Genomic DNA, 17190 nt, shown 5'->3' on the forward strand with positions numbered 1-17190 from the left:
TATATATAGATAGATGAGACAGATATGAGGTAGATATAGATATATAGATAGATGAGACAGATATGAGGTATATATATATTTATATATAGACAGCTGTTAGATAATGGCCGGTCCTCGCCCTATATAATATCTATCACGGTGTACACAGGGCTCCATGTAATATCTATAGACAGGCCGGTGAAGAGGCCGGCGGTAGGGCCATGTGGCGGCGGACGTGCAGCTGCCGGGCCGGCTCCTCCCCCCGCCTCTCCCCGTCCTCCCCCTCCTCTCCTCCCGTGTAGGGATCTGTATGTGATCGGGGACCGGCCGCACATCCAGCGCTCGGCAGGCCGGAGGGAGTGTGAGCAGCGGCCCGGGACAGGTGAGCGGGTGGCGGCGCTAGGCCCCGGCGGGTAGAGGCGCTCCGCTCCTGGGGCTGTGTGCGGGGAGGGCACTGCCGCTCTCCGGGGCCGGTGTAACCTTCCTCCGGGGAGGGGGAGGATGCGGCTGAGATTTCAGGCCGGGCTGTGGAGCCATGTGCAGTGAGTGCCAGGCCGCCCTGCCAGAGCTGTGCCCCGGGGGCTGGCACCCAGCAGGAGCCTGGGAAAGCTGGGTGATGCCTCTGGAGACTGGGGGGTGTCACCCAGAGGAAGGCTGAGCCCTGAGAATTGGTGACCATGGATGCCAGGAAGCTGATGGGTCTGAATCCAGTGACTTTTCCAGGGCTGACCGAAATGCGTGAGGCGTAACCTATAGAGCGATGAATGGGACTGTGGCGCTCACCGCGGAGGTCTCCTTTAAAAGTCAGGGGTCTTGGCGGTATTCCCTATGGTTTGTCAGGGTAGCCTTCATCAAGGCGTGGTACCTCAGTGTCATCTGGATGATGAGGGTAGTCATCATCCATGTCCGGCCGACCAGAATCGTAGAAAATGTGGTTGCGCTGAAACTCAGCAGGTTTGGCTTTCAGTCCTGAGGTGCAGCCATTGGCTCTTTAAATTAGGGCAGTGACGCGCTTGGCGCTGCTGCCACGTGGGCGCGCACCGGTGACTGGCGCCTGCACCCTAACAGCGCTATAGTACGGTATAAATACCCTTCAGTTTGTAGGGGGATCTCGGTCCATATCAGAAATATCAGTCCAATCTAGATTTGGGCAATGCCCTCTTGCGCCAGTCTTGACGGCGGAGGATTCGGTTCTCATGGCGGGAGACGACGGAATGATGCTCGGCACGGGGACAAGGACACGACATAGGAAGACTGTGCTAAAATAGGCTGCAGCGGCACGCTGTCCTTATACCCCCCACACAGGGATCTCCTGATGCTAAGAATAGTCCTACCAGTGCAATGTGACCCAAAACTACAACTCCCATCATGCCCTGGCAGACTGGAGCTGTCAGGGCATCATGGGAGTTGTAGTTGTGCAACATCTAGAGCGCCACAGACTGGAGATCGGCGTACTGGAGTATGTATAATATAAAGCGCTGACCCCAGGCTGTTGGGGCATAATGGGAGTTGTAGTTCTGCAGCATCTGGAGATCAGTGTACTAGTGTGTATAATATAAAGCGCTGACCCCAGGCTGTTGGGGCATGATGGGAGTTGTAGTTCTGCAACATCCGGAGAGCCGAAGGCTGGAGATCAGTTTACTAGAATATATATATTATAAAGTACTGACCCCAGGCTGTCTGGACCTAATGGGAGTTGTAGTTCTGCAGCATTTGGAGAGCTTATGTCCTACAGTATACATAATATAAAGTACTGACCCCAGGCTGTTAGGGTATGATGGGAGTTGTAGTTCTGCAACATCTGGAGTACTCGGGGTTGGAGATCGGGGTACTGGAGTATATTGACCCCAGGCTGTCAGAGCATGATGGCAGTTGTAGTTCTGCAACATCTGGAGATGTCCGGGTTGGAGACATTGGGAGAGTTCATGACGACCCCGAGGGGCGCAGGAGTAATTTCCGCCTGATGCTGATTATGGCCTAAATGGCACAAAAGAACTGAAATTGGGCGCTATTTGTAAGACCAGTGCTGCCCGCTGCACAATGGTCTGATCAGTGGGGGTGTCGGACCCCCGCTAATCAGGTATCGATGACCTATCCTGAGGATTGGCCAGCAGTGCGAATGGAGCCGGAACCCCCTGTGTTTCCTCCAGCTTCGGCCGGTGCAGCAGTGGGACTGGAGCTCCGCAGGGTTCTCCTCGGTTCCTCCAGATCGCTAAAGGAAAACGTAGCTCCCCTGACCACCACTGTCCTCTCCTGACAACCTCCGCTTACCTTTACATACAGAGGTGTCGCTGACCGTCGGCGGCCCATCCACTCTTGGAATCTTTGCACTTTAGATTCAGCGCTCCTTTAAATGGCGCATGACCTTTGGACTGCATTCCTTTTGCAGAAGCGTGCATCATGGTAAGGGTTAACAGCGTGGCCTCCTCCTTTCCTGACACATTTTACCCGTTCAGTCATGGAGACGTAATGAAATCGACACTGCTCGGTTCAGTAATGTTCCTGCCGGACGATTCCGGCGCTGCGCACGAGGGCGATGCACTGGGGCGATGGTCCGACACCTTCCAAGACTGATGTCAATAGGTGGCACCAAGAGGGCCAAATCTGGGTGCCAGGTCTAAGGAGAGGGCATGGTCCTTTCAGGAGGGTACTTGCAGTTGGCGGCCTGCCAGCGTCTCTCCCATGTCAGGTCATTGCTGGGATGCAGCTCCCAAAAAGTTAATTTTGTGCTATGAATACATGGGCACCTGGACTACCACTCCTAATATGCTGGGAGGGTTAACCTTAAAGGGGTATTCCGGTGGATACCGATATTAGATCAGTTGTGGTCCTACCACTGGGACCTCCACCGATCATGAGAACGGGGGCCTGTGCCCCTAGCTGCTCCCCTGAAATGACTGGAGCGGCCGGTCGCACTCTATGGGAATTCCGGAGATAGCCGAGTACAGCGCTCACCGCTATCTCCGGAACTCCTATAGAGCTGAATGGAGCGGCCGCTTCGGTCATTTCAGGGAAGCAACATGGGGGTCCGGGGCCCTGTTCTAGTGATGGATGGGGGTCCCTGTGGTTAGGATGCCCACCAATCATAGTTCTCCCCTATCCTTCAGGTACCTAGCGGAATACCCCTTTATCGGGTGGTCTGCCATCTTCTATTAGAATGGCACCTGCCAGTTGCTGCCCCCACACCCTGGTGCTCGAGTCTCTGCCACCTAAGAAGCCCCGAAATATTATAAATGGCAGGTGATGTTACAGAATCTGTATCATGCCTCTGATACTGACCGCACCCCACCCAGGGGTACCGCTCGGACGGCCCCTTTAAGTGATCTTGCTGTGACGGGGGAGGCCAAATATCTGGATGCCATTAGATCTCTGCAGCCGTGATCTAATGGGGGTATTAGTCCTTGGGCTAACGGTGCTGGTGGTGCTCACTCATTGAAGGTTATTGCACTGTAAGGCCCCTCGCACACGTTGCAGATTATGCGCAGAAAAACCGCAGCGCGCTACAGTACCAGCAAAATGTACGAGATAAGACAAACCTCGTGTCCACTTCTAGAAATCCGCAGCTTGTCGATTTTGGTGCGAAGCCGCAACGATTTTCGTTTTTGAAATCTGCGCTTGTGTGCGGGTACACGTCCCACATCTGCTGTCCCGATCTTCTGTGGCCCCATTGAAGTGAATGCTACAAATGCGGACAAATACAACGGTTGTGTGCATGAGGCCTAAGGGTGCATTCACATGACCGTATTTTTGGTCCTCGTCCGATCTTCCTTTTTTTTGCAGACTGGATGCGGATCTATTCATTTCAATGGATGTGCCGCCCGCATCTGCATGTCCGTTCCTTAGTCCCGTAAAAAATACAGAGCATGGTCCTATTCTTGGCCGTTTTGCGGACAAGAATAGGCAATGTTACAATAGGGTCCGGAAAAAAAAAATGGATGCAACACGGACGTCATCCGTATTTTTTGTGACTCTTCATTTTGCGGACCGCAAACTACATACGGTCGTGTAAATGCACCCTATGTCGACATGCTGCAGATTTAAAATCCGCAATACCGCAGCTTTTCTGCAGAATATTTTTTGGGCAGCATTCTGAAGTTCTCCTCCACTTTGCACGTGCTGCTGTACAACGCTGGGAATTTGCCGCATAAAAACCTGCAGCTGATCAGTCACGTGTGAACCCAGCCTTAAATTCCTTACCGCGGAAAAGAGAATTCCCATTAAGGCCTCTTGCCCACAAATGTAAGGACTTCGTGCCCGTGCTGTGGACCGCAGATTGTGGTCTGCAATGCACGGGCACTGACCGTGGGGCAGCCGCGTGCGGATCGCGGACCCATTCACTTGAACGGGGTCCGCGATCCGTCCGTTCTGCAAAAAGATAGAACAAGTTCTATTTTTTTGCGGAACGGAACACCATGAAAGCACTCCGTAGTGCTTCTGTAGGGTTCCGTTCCGCACCGCATCTCTGGATTTGCGGACCCATTCAAGCAAATGGGTCCGCATCCGTGATGCAGAATGCACACGGCTGGTGACCCGTGTATTGCAGAACCGCTGTATGCGGTCCGCAGCACGGGCACGCAAACCTTACGTTCGTGGGCAAGAGACCTAAAAGTAAGCGGGAATGAAAATAGTCCATTCCATAGTGCTCATCAAAAACCCTCGGGGGAGAAAAGTATATCCCAAAAAACACGACGTGCAGAAAATTCTCTGTGTGAACATACCCTAAGACAGGGATCAGCAGCCTGCGGCACTCCAGATGTTCAGAAACTACAACTCCCAGAAAGCTCCATCCACTTCTACGGGAGTTGTGGGAACAGCCGAGCACGTTTGCATGCTGGGAGTTGTAGTTTCACAGCATCCAAAGTGCTGAAGGTTGCTGATCCCTGCCCTAAGATGATTGCATCACAGCCCGACTTCCTCTGAGGGTTGGTATGATGGCTTCCTGTTCTACGGCCGGGTTAGGGTGGATTCCGAGATTTCTGCCTGTGCCTCTGAACGGGGTGCATTTTGTGGCGAGGGCCTGGATTCCTGCACCTTCCAGGAGACGGACGCAGAGATTTCTGCAATTAAATCTGCCAAGGCCTCAAGAAAGCCTCCAGAAAACATGCTGATTTTCTGCGTGATTTCTGGTGCAGATTATATATATATATATAATTTTTTTTGCGCACCACGGAACGGATGCGGACAGCACACTGAGTGCTGTCCGCATTTTTTGCGGCCCTGTTGACGTGAATGGGTCCGCATCAAAGCCGCAAAAACTGCAGCTCGGATGCAGACCAAAACAACGGTCGTGTGCATGAGGACTAACTGTAGGACAGGTAGGTGGTCATCCAGGACTCTCCTACAACTAACCTCTTGCCCTGTAATCCTAATTCTGCTGCAGATTATTAGAGCATCGGCACATCCTGGGGTAAGCTCTTAAACCTTGATACATATAAGGGGGGGAGGGGGAGAGATTTAAAACCCGCCAGCGACCAATCGGATTGATCCTTTCATTTTCCAAAAGAGCTCTAAAAATAAAAGGTGGAATCTGAACCCGTTTCCCTCTGCACCAGTCCAGACAGTCCTCCCCCATAGACTTTACCTGTGCATTATCTGCCACCACTGACACGCCCGGGCGTGGCGCGCCCAGAGGAGTGTCTGCTGGGGGGTAAAGTACAGAAGTATTAGTCGACCTGTCCTTCTTGTTTTTTCTTTTTTTTCTTCTTTTTTTCTTATTTTCCTATTGTCACCCAGCTCTCCGGTGATTCTGAATGGCGCACTATATGCGGTTATCCTAATGATCGGCCACTGTAAAGGGCGCTTTAAATGGACATTTTACACCATTGATCGGGCCATGTAAAAGTCACCGCCCAGTGTAACCCTCGGGTGGCTAAAGAGGACCTCTAACCTCTCCTGACTTGTCTGTTTTAGTAACTACTTGCATTCCCCGTGTAATAACCATTCTGGAGCATCTATTGTTATGACTCCATGTTGTGCCATTCCTATATTATTCCTGCTAAAAGTTTATAAATGAATTGCAGTGAAGGTCCAGCTGGGGGTTACCAGTTGTGGGTGCGTCCCTGCACAGTCAAACATTGGCAGCGCTGATTGGATAGTGTCAGACTGTACAGGGACACACGCCCAGCAGGACCTTCATTGCAGACTGCTAGAAATTCTTTCGCAGCTTCTAGCAGGAATAATAGAGCCGTGGTATAACATAAGAATAGATGCTCCAGGAGTATTACAAAGGGGATGCAAGGATTTGCTAAAACGGACATGCCGGGAGGTGTCGGAGGTCCTTTTTAAGGACTGTGCGCTATAATATAGACTTGTCCCCCTGCTACATGGCAATTAGTGACCTGCGAGGGCCCGCATTTCATGGTGATCGCATTCACGTAGTTGGTTGCAGTTTTCGCAGCAGGACGTTGCGATAGCTCGGCCACAAGTCACAACCTAATATCTCGCTGGGTGAAGCTGAATGGGAGCGTCGGGAGACGCCCGTCCGCTTCTTTATAGCAACCTGGCAGCTTCCATTTCATGCCTGTAGAACCATAGGCCTGCACGAGGAGCTGCAGACACAGAACGGCAGGATAGACGAGTCTTCCGCAGGCTTCCTACCGCTGCTGGAACAATTGAAGATTTTTGCAAAAGTACTCTGGGATTAGAAACGCGTGGTTGTGTGTGTTCTGCTGGTCCTTCCCATACACTTCAGTGCAGCTGAGCTGCAGTACCGGGCACAGCCCATACACGGGGGTGGTGCTGTTTTTTTTTGCAAAGGAGCTGCTGTATCTCTCCAACCTTGTACACCCCCTTTATTAAAGGGGACCTCTCACCTCTCCTGACATGTCTTTTATTTGCAACTACTTGTATTCCCCATGTAATACCAGTTCTGGAGCATCTACTCTATGTTGTGCCGTTCCTCTATTATTCCTGCTAGAAGTTATCAATGAAATACTAGCAGTCTGTAATGAAGGCCCAGATTGGTATTACCAGTTGGGGGGCATGTCCCTGCACAGTCTGATGCTATCATAGCTGACTGTGGCGGGACCCCCCCTTCTTTCCCAGTTAGTAGCACTCCTCTGGACCTTCATTGCAAACTGTTAGCAATTCCTTCATCACTTCTTGTAGGAATAATAAAGCAGTGACACATCATAGTCATACGACTATATGTTCCAGAATTATTACATGGGGATTGCAAGGAGAAGTGACCGCTCCTCGTCCATGATATCTCATTAGTTCATAGGGGTCTGGACGGAGACACGGCTGAGTGTACGGTGATAAATGAGCGTTCAGAGCGCTCCAAAGGGTTAATTTTGCATAGGATGGAAGGAGCCAGCAGGAATAACCAGCACGTGCCAGAACTATATGACTATTACACCTCGGGCGGCTTCTGTACGCAGCAGTGAGCATTCCTCCGCTGCTGCCGCCGTGTGCGCGCCCCTTTCGCAGTCTACAGATCATGGTGCCACACTTTGGGGGGCCGCAACTGATATTGAGCAGTGGGCCTCGTAGGTTTCTACGTTTTTGTTGGGGACATGGGCCGGGACGCCCCCTTTACTGGCCAGTGGGAATAATATTACACCTTTTAAAGGGGTGGTCCTCCTTTGTTGGGGTTTTTGATAGACGGAAGCCCCTTCCCATCTATTGCCCACTTCTCAGCTCCTCTACTATGAAGGGGGAGGGGGGGGTTGCCTTGATGACCCCATACCTCATCAGAAAACTCCCTTCAGCCTGATGAGGGAATACTTATGGCAACCTTAAAGGGGTATTCCTAGATGATATAAATTTATGACATGTTGCTAGGATATGGCGGCATTGCTTCTGGTTGGCGGGGGTCTTGCTAATTCTGAGAATGAAGGGGCTGCAGTGCTTTAGCTATGCGGTGGCCCCCTACATTTCGAGTATCACTGGGTGCCCCAAAGCTCAGGGGGCTCAACATATACATTGACATATCCTAGCATCTCTGTATAAGGCCTCTTTCCCACGGGCGTGTGCGCCCCGTGGTCCTGCTGCGGGCCGCACTGCACGAGCACAGTCCGTGGGGCAGCCGCAGCGGATCGCGGACCCATTCACTTGAATGGGTCCGCGATCTGGCCGTTCAGCAAAAAGATGGGACATGTTCTATCTTTTTGCGTAAAACAGAAGTACGGGACGAAACCCCACGGAAGCACTCTGTTCCATTGAAGTGTGTGGGTCCGCATCCGTGATGCGGAATGCCCACGGAATGGCAATACGGCAACGGGGCGCACGTGCCCGTGGGAAGGAGGCCTAAGAGCGGAATACTCCTTTAAAAAGTTTTCATTTCCTTGCCACCCACATTTTTAGGTGGCCGTCCCCATCCATGTTGGTCAGACCTTCCAATATCTGCGGAGGCCTACTGGCTCCTGGGGGTGGCGGCGGAAGAAAGGTCAGTCATGTTGGATTTCAACATGCCCAATCCATCTAGTCTCAAGGGAGAATAGTCGCTGCCAGAGAATTCTGTCAGCAGCTTGCTTGCCTGTCCTCGTTGGAAACGCATGCATGCTCCGCTGGGCCGAGTGTGTGTGGCTGCTGTTCGTTATCTTCTTCACTGAAAGATTTCTAATATGTAGAATATTTTGTGCTTTTTAGCAAATTGTGAACTTCACAAAGGTTTTAAGAGGGTGAGGGGAAAATTACAGCTCGTGTTTTCCTGCTAGGAAAAAGTTACCAGCCGCCCTGTCGTCTCGCGCGGCTGGCACGCTCCATCATAGCAGAGGGTTCTGTCAGAGTATGGCGACTACCTCTAGGGGATCTGTTACAGTGACTGTACAAGTTGTCAGCCTGTAAAATCTTTTAACCCCTTCTTCCTGTGTACATTTTCACAGCTGAAACTTCTTAAAGAGGAGCCGTCGCCTGACATGTCCGTTTTAGTAACTACTTGCATTCCCCACGTAATAACAATTATTATAACTCTATGATGTGCCATACCTTTATTATTCCTGCTAGCAGTTATGAAGGAATTGCCAGTCTGCAGTGAAGGTCCAGTTGGGGGCGAGTCCCTGCACGGTCTGCAATCAGTGCTGCCAGTGTCACTGTGCAGGGACACACCCTCAACTGGTAACACCCTGCTGGACCTTGATTGCAAACTACTAGTAATTCATTTGTAACTTCTAGCAGGAATACTAAAGGAGAGGCATAAAATTTAGTCATAAGAACAGATGCCCCAGAATTGTTATTGCACGGGGAATACAAGTAGTTACATGTCGGGGTCCTCTAAATATCTGCAAAACAACCAAAATCGAATATTGGAAAACCTGGTAAATCCTCATATTGTGCTACGTGTGGCCTCGGGTTTAGACATCCCGTTGCATACACCCTGTGAGACAATGTGAGTGTAATAAAAGGGTGGGTCGGAACTGCCCTTTATCAACCAGATCGGGGAGGTAACCTCTGGCACTCGAGCTGTTGTGAAACTACAACTCCCAGCATGCATACTTGCTTTGCTCTTCTCTGAACTCTTATAGAAATGTAGTTTCACAACAGCTGGCGTGCCGAAGGTTGTGTGCTAGAACAAGTATCTCCCTGGAGGACCTTTCATGACCATGTGTTACATGGGCGGCCATGTGAATGTAATAAAGCGAGGTTCGGGAGTCCCCTTTAGGTTACATTCACACAATTTGCGGATCCACAAAACACGGATACTGGCCGCATGAATGTAGCCGACCCTATGACAGAAATGCCCATTCTTGTCCGCGATTATCTTTTTTGCGGGGCCACGGATCGGAACTATGGATGCGGACAGCAAGCATGTTTTGCAGGCCCGTTGAAATAAATGGGTCCGCATTCCAATTGCAGGAACGGATGCGGACCCAAAAATACTGTTGTGTGAATTTATTGACCCTTATCAACCAGATCAGGGAGCCGCTAGAACAAGTGGCGCTTACCCCAGAGGACCTTTCCTGTCCATGCGTTACATGGGCAGCTCATGTAAAGACTTAGGGCGCATTCAGACGACCGTAGTGTTTTGCAGATCTGCAAACCATGGATACAGGCCGCGTGCGTTCTGCGCATTTTGGCCACAACCATAATAGAAAATGCCTATTCTTGTCCGCGATTGTTCTATCCTTTCTATGGAGCTGTGGAACAAAACCATGGATGCGGAACAGCACACGGTGTGCTGTCTGCATCTTTTGCGGCCCCATAAAAATGAACGGGTCCGCACCCGTTCCGCAAAATTGCAAAATGGATGCACACTCATTCATACGGCTGTCCGAATGAGACCTTAGGCAGTGACGATGAAGCCCAAATGTGTACAGAGCCAGACTGGGCTAAGGTCACCTCTATGAATGTTTTTTTTTCTTTCTGTCTTCATCCACTTTCTCGAAGACGCCTGACAGGTGCAGAGGGACACGCCCTATATCTTTTCATATGCAATAAACGGGTTAATCATTCTCCCGTCCTGTCTGCGTCTTCTCACTGGTATTCTGCACATTCTTTGGATACCCTTTTCCATAAATAAAAATATTCAAAGAATTTGCGCTGCAGCGACCCCCCCCCCTAGTGATAAATTTCGATGGGTTAATGGATATATTAATACTTTCCTTGCAGTGGAGGTGCTAATGAGCATGCACGGAGTGACGGTACGCCCTGCTCCGGGGGGAGCAGCGCTCTTGTATACCTCCTTTGATGGTACCTGTTGAGTCACCGGTCTATCCGTCCCTTTAAAAACTTTGAAGTGACAGGCACGTGGTAGAGAGAAGGCAGCGGAGGGTGTGATTGCGGAAGGGATCGCTTGTCTGGAAGGTATTTCCAGGGAAGGGCCGGGCAGGCAGTAACCTGCTGCAGAGCCGTACAGGTAACCTGATTAATCGGCATTTGGTTTATTGTGCCCGCGGTCTCCTTTCCTGGATCTGACGCCTTGTGATTGCCTCTCGTAGACATTTATGCAGTATGATGCCCTGATATTATTTTATATAAAGGTGGCGTGCAAGACTACAACTCCCAGCATGGCTGTCGGAGCTGCTATGGAGTTGCTGGAGCTCTGCAGGTTGGGGAATACTGCTGTAGATCCTTGGGGTTGTAAAGGAAAACATGGCTGCTCATTTCAAGAAAGAGCACCACACCTGTCCATGGGTTTTGCAGACCAGCTTTATTGAAGTGGAATGGGGCTGTGCTGCAATGCCTCCCACAACCTGTGCCTAGGGGTGCTTTTGTCCCAGTACCCACGCCGATCAGCTGTTTCAGGGAGGTTTGGTGAGCACAGCGGGTTCCCGGCAGCTTTCCAAGCACAGCGTCGTACATTGCATAGCAGCACTGCTTGGTATTGCAGCTCAGCCCCATTCAATTCAATGGGGCTGAGCTTCAACTAGGCCATGTGACCGATGTACGGTGACGTCACACGCCCTAGGAAGAGGCTGCGGCGCTCACGGACCGCTGCCCTCTTTTAGCAGCTGATTGGCGCGGGTGCCGGGAGTCGAACCCTTGCCGATCTGATATTGATGACCTATCCTGAGGACAGGCCATCAATATTCTTTCCAGGATAACCCCTTGAATTGATAATTCGACACAAGCTCCCAAGAAAGGGAACCATCTCACCAGCGCCACCTATTGGAAGTGACCCCCAATGAATCAAGAGCTGACGTTCCAACAAGTACAGCACTGGTGACAATGGACATTGAGGCTCACCTTCTGGAATTAGATCGGCCAACTATCTTTACGCCTTAGGCCTCATGCACACGACCGTTCAGTTTTTTTGCAGTTCGCATTTTGCAGAACAGAACAGGCCATGTTATTTTTATTTATTTTTTCGCGGCCACAGAACGGAGCAACGGATGCGGACAGCACACAGAGTGCTGTCCGCATCTTTTGCAGCCCCATTGAAGTGAGTGGGTCCGCATCCAAGCCGTAAAAACTGCGTCTCGGATGCGGACCAGAACAACGGTCCTGTGCATGAGGCCTTAAAGGAACATACTTCATAGATATTTTGCAAGGTTCCTCGTTAATGGGTCACTGAGCTTTCCCAAAAAATGTCATGTATTATGGTGACCTATTAAAGGCTTTGGTGGGGATCAGAGTGCTGAGCCTGAGACCCCCATCCGATTGCTAGCATGAGGAGAGAGGGGCACACATAGCACAATGGACAGGCTCAATAGAAAGTCTATGGGCCCGTTTCGATCCCGTCTCCTGCAACGAGGAGAGAGCGCGATATGAAAAACCCTTCTCTCTACTTGTTCTAACCATCTGTGGGGGAGGTCTCAGTGCTCAGACCACCACAGATAAAAAAAACTTCCATAGTGAGATATCAAAGTTATTATTTTTTATTTTTAAAGAGCATTAACCCTTTAAAGTTAAAAATATATATATATATATATATATATATATATATATATATATATATATAGTTTCCTCCCCCCCCCCCCCCCCTCCAGGGCTCGGGCTACTTCGACGTAAAGTCAAATGAAAGTCACAGTTGCCGTACGGCTGTAGTTACCATTCTCCGTAGAAGAAGTCACTCGTGACCTTCCAACCAGTGCAAGTCCTCGGTGGAGGAGACAGTCTTCCCCAGAGACAATACCAGTTGTTGCATTGTGATGGTGAATTTTAGGGTGCGGTCCAACGCAGCGGCTGTGTGATTGAAAACCACATGGGCGAGCAAGTGGTTGTCTGTAAACCTGCAAAACCACAGCCAAATGGGTTTTCTGAGTGTTTTATACTGATCGTCCGTATCTGATCGGTGTGGGTCCGACTCCCGGCACCGCCGCCAATAATCCGCTTTAAGAGGCGAGTGAGCGCTGCGGCCTCGTCACAGCTCACCAAGCACAGCGCAGACCGTTGGATAGTGGCTGTGCTTGGTATTGCAGCTCAGGCCCATTCACTTCTATGCACTGGTCTGCGCCTAGGCTACGTGACTGATGAACGTGATGTCACTTGGCTTAGGGAAAGTTGGCGCTCATTGGAGCGCCGTAGCCCTCCTCAAACAGGTGATCCGCGGAGGTCCTGGGTTTCGGACCCCCCCACTGATCAGATACTGATGACCTGCCCTGAAGATGGCTCATCCATAAAAACACTTTGAAAACTCCTTTAACGTTAACCCGCATGTCATTGTGGTAGTTCGCCACGGTGGCGGCTGCATCTCAGCCGTCTGGTGACTGCTACTTGGGAGCTTTGTGAGATGTACTTGTAGCTTAAAAGGTTTTGTCTCGCGGTGAAGACACCAGTCCATATAGTCTATTAGGGCCACATGGGCGTCATATGGGGGCGTGGTGTTACCCCACACTTTTTCCCCCTCCATGTGCCAGAACAGAGACGCTCTGGTAGTTTTGGTAATGCCATGGTTTCCAAATGAATGGTCATCGTATAAAACTTAAAGGGATTGGGTAAAAATAGAGCGGTCTTTTTACCCCCCCCCGGTCTACCAGACCTTTTTAAAGGGAAGATTTCTGCCATTGATTGGCCTGCGATACTCCGCTGAGCTCCCTCGCTGTAAACATCAGGTTTCAAATCACTGCAGCCAATGACTGGTTGCAGCGGAGACCGTATTGCCTTGTGTCATGTGATCATTTGCCAGACCCGGCCGTGCACCTACAAACCCCCGTTCACTATAATGGGATCTGGTGTTGATCCAGCTGGTTTCTGGCATAATTGTTGGCTTCGGCCAGGACAAAAGTCCTGCATGCATGGCTTTTTGTCTGGCTGAAACCAGCACTTAGGCCAGAAAGTGTCTCTATCTCCGCTAGATCCCTGTCTAGGCCAGGACCGGTGACTTCTAGCAGACCGTCGCTGTGCCGGACCAGGTAAGAGCAGAGTCTTCTTCAGGACGTTTGGCCTTTTTGTTATATTTTTTTTTTCATCTCTGCTACCAACCGGGCACATTTTCTGCCGTTTATTAGCATATTACGTTCGGGAACGTTATCTGATCTTCTCACAGTGTGTGAAGGTTCTCGGTCTTGGCGAGTCTCCAGTAGGTTTACAAGGCGTTTCTCAATATCATAGCAAATCTTTTAATCACTTTTTGTTCTATGCAAACTTTACGCAATCGCAGCTGCGGAGGAAAACACAGATCCATAAGGATCGTGTAGAAATAAGATGCGTATGGCCTCAGGCACTAGGTGTTATGGACTGCGTGGTGCGGATCCCGAATGTGGCCATACTCCGTGTATTGAGCGCTGTAACGGACAAGGATTTGCTTTTGCAGGTGCAAAAAACAGATATCACTGGAAAGTCGCTCTTGCTGATGGATCTACCTGCCGATGCGGGAAGGAGGAGATCGTTGACCGATTGCTGCCGCGCTATGCCCTTAGTCGTACTTGGGTCTCCTTGGTCCATTTCTAGATCCATTCTTTGGGTGGTAACGGTGGCATCAAAAGATGTTTCCAGTTATTGAGGCTGCCTCCTCCACATGTATTAAAGGGTCTTTTTCAATATTTTTTTTCACTGATTACCTATCCTCAGAATAGCTAATCAGTATCTGATCGGTGGGGGTCCGACAGCCGGGACCCCTGTTGATCAGCTTTTTGAGAAGGCAGCAGTGTTGTCGCAGCTTTCACTAGGCCAGTGACGTCGTGTTCATCGGTCACATGGCCTAGGCGCAGCACAGACCTATTAACGTGAATGGGGCTGAGCTGCAATACCAAGCACAGCCACTATACAATGGATGGCGCTGTGTTTGGTGAGCTGTGAGAAGTCTGTGGCACTACTGCAAACAGCTGGTCGGCGGGGGTCCCAGGTGTCGGACCTCCAGCGATCATTCTGATGACCTATCCTGAAAATAACTTATCAGTAAAAAAAGTCTTGGAAAACCATTTTAAAGGGAGATTAGTAGCACTCCGACTCTCGGCTTACCAGCCTAAACAATGATAGGAATACGACGCTCACCTGAGCACCACGGCCCCTTAAAGGAGCCAATATCAGCAGTGGTGCCAGTGTGTCGGACCCCCACCAATCTAATATGACTCCCTGTCCCCTTTTCCGACATGTTTGGGTAGCACCGTAAGTAGTTTCCGGCCGCAGTCGTCTTTGTGACCTGAGGAGGTTGTGGGTTTATTCGGACTCGCACTTCATCTTAATAGAATGGGAAGAACGAAACGCAGGGCGAGTTCCCTTTATAGCCGTCCACGTGTGGGTGGGATGGGGGAATAGATCACGGCTAAGTTTATCCTGTGTCTGGTCACGTGTAATTGCCGCGATGTCCGCCGCTCTTGCATAGAGTGCTAATTATGGGAAGATCCAGCGCTGACCTTGGGAGCCCGAGAGGAATTCTTATTATAAACCCATGTTGTAGCCAAAACTTCCTTTACGTCCCCGCGCACAGCTGGAGGAAGATGTACTCTATTGTCGAGTTGTAGACAGAAAAAACGTAGCAGAGTTGAGTTTGCTGCTCGACATAACTCATCGTCCTCATCCCGTTGGGAATCACACTGCAAAAAAAAAACTAAGTGGTTATGTCCCATTCCATAGTTTAAGGTATATATCAAAACCAGAATAGTTTCCATCTTTAAAGGGGTATTCTGGTTAGAGCATGCTATCCTCTATCCACTGGATCGGTGGGGGTCCGACCTTTGGGACTACTGCGCTGATGGAAAAAAATTATATGCGTGAGCTCCGCATTATAAAGGGACCAGTTCTATTAACCTATTGTGAATATATTTTAAATTGGGGATTTATGATTTATTGGTCCATTGTGTGATTAAAAATGTTTTTTATATATATGTATATATATATATATATATTATATGTATGTAAAAGGAATGAGTAAAAATACTTGCAAGTTATTGTGAGCCGGCCATTTTATAGACATGTTGTATGTTATATTCGGTTCTATTTTTATGTCGTGAGGCCACTTCCCTAGGAAGGGGAGTCTATATTTGACCGGTGCGTGGTTTCTAAGAATGATAGGACTGCCTGCGAAACCCTTTCCAACATGGCTTCACACTTCAGCCGCCCCGCAAAGTGCATCCCGGTCATATTTATACTCCATTACTCAGCAGTATTTCATTCAACATCTTATTTTGGGACCCTGCAGCCAAATAGTTCCTCGGAGGGCTGTCTCATACGATTTTTCAAACCTGTGCTTTCTTCAGGATTTTTACAAGAATTATTATTATTTTTTTTTTCAGGAACCTGCTAAAAATCGCCCCTCGTTTGGTGGTGCAAAGTTATTCCAGGTAGATGGGCCTATTTATTTAGAAAGTAGCGTAGGACCCATCTCTTATAGAGACCCTATGGCAGTGATGGCTAACCTTGGCACTCCAGCTGTGGTAAAACTACAACTCCCAAGATGCCCCCCTTGCTCGGCTGCTCTCAGAACTCTATAGAAATAAATGGTGCATGCTGGGAGTCGTAGTTTCACCACAGCTGGAGTGCCAAGGTTAGCCATCACTGCCCTATGGCAACACTTCTTGTTCCCGTGTTCTGGCAGCTCCGTGGGTTTGGGCCTTCATGCAGAGTTCTGTAAAGCCTAGTAGGCACATAATAGGTGAACATGGTGTCGACCCCCTCCACCCCTAACATTGTTTGACCTGAAACTTGTGCTCTTTGGCCCCTTTGTTCTATTGATTGATTGGGGGGGGGGGGTCCTCTACGATAACGTCAGAAGAAGAATAGAAGATATCTAGATTTATTATGGTGGAGAAGATGTTCATACATTTATGGAGGTATCATGTGCACGCTATTAATACTGGATGTGTATATGGGGGTCCAGGCTGGAGAGCGATGGCGCCGGCTTTTTTTCTTCACTGCATGTCAATGTCTCTGCTTCGGGGAGTCCTCTCCTGCATAACGGAAACGTGACGGAACCGTTTTGCAGCCCATAGACTTCTATTATGACGGAATGAATAACGGAATCCCTCTAAAGACATTCCGTTATGAATTCCATCATAGAATTGCGTTATGGTCCGTGGTAACGGAATCCGTAACGCAGTTCACCTTTTACCAGTAAAACGAAGCAGTGAACGAATTTTCATAACCTGGAATTTGCTCATCTCTAATTAGAATCTAGTTTTAAAATTTTCTGGTGGATGACACCTTTTAAGGTATAATTTCAAGGGGACCTGTCGAGAGTGTCATGCTGCGTGAACTAAGGACTTGATTAAACTGTGACAGGGACCCTCCTTCCAACATCTACGTTCTACTGAGAAATGCTCCCCACCATCTTCTGCCTGCCTGACTTTGTTTGATTGACGGGTCTCTCCCTACTGGTTTATAGGAGAGACCAGTTAATGGAGCCAGGGCGTGATTACATATGAAATCTTTGAGTGCTCCATTGCCATCTTG

General features: G+C 49.6%; 1 protein-coding gene across 1 annotated transcript in view; it reads left to right on the forward strand.

Annotated features, from left to right (window-relative positions):
• The first annotated feature begins 215 nt into the window (after positions 1-215).
• KTN1 (kinectin 1) overlaps positions 216-17190 on the forward strand; it is a 102926-nt gene continuing 85951 nt past the window's right edge. Inside the window, exon 1 of the mRNA XM_044272713.1 lies at positions 216-361. The gene's annotated coding sequence lies outside the window, so the exon portion shown is untranslated. The remainder of the gene's footprint in view (positions 362-17190) is intronic.

The sequence above is a fragment of the Bufo gargarizans genome, chromosome 11 (assembly GCF_014858855.1).
Source record: "Bufo gargarizans isolate SCDJY-AF-19 chromosome 11, ASM1485885v1, whole genome shotgun sequence".
NCBI classification, from domain to species: domain Eukaryota; kingdom Metazoa; phylum Chordata; class Amphibia; order Anura; family Bufonidae; genus Bufo; species Bufo gargarizans.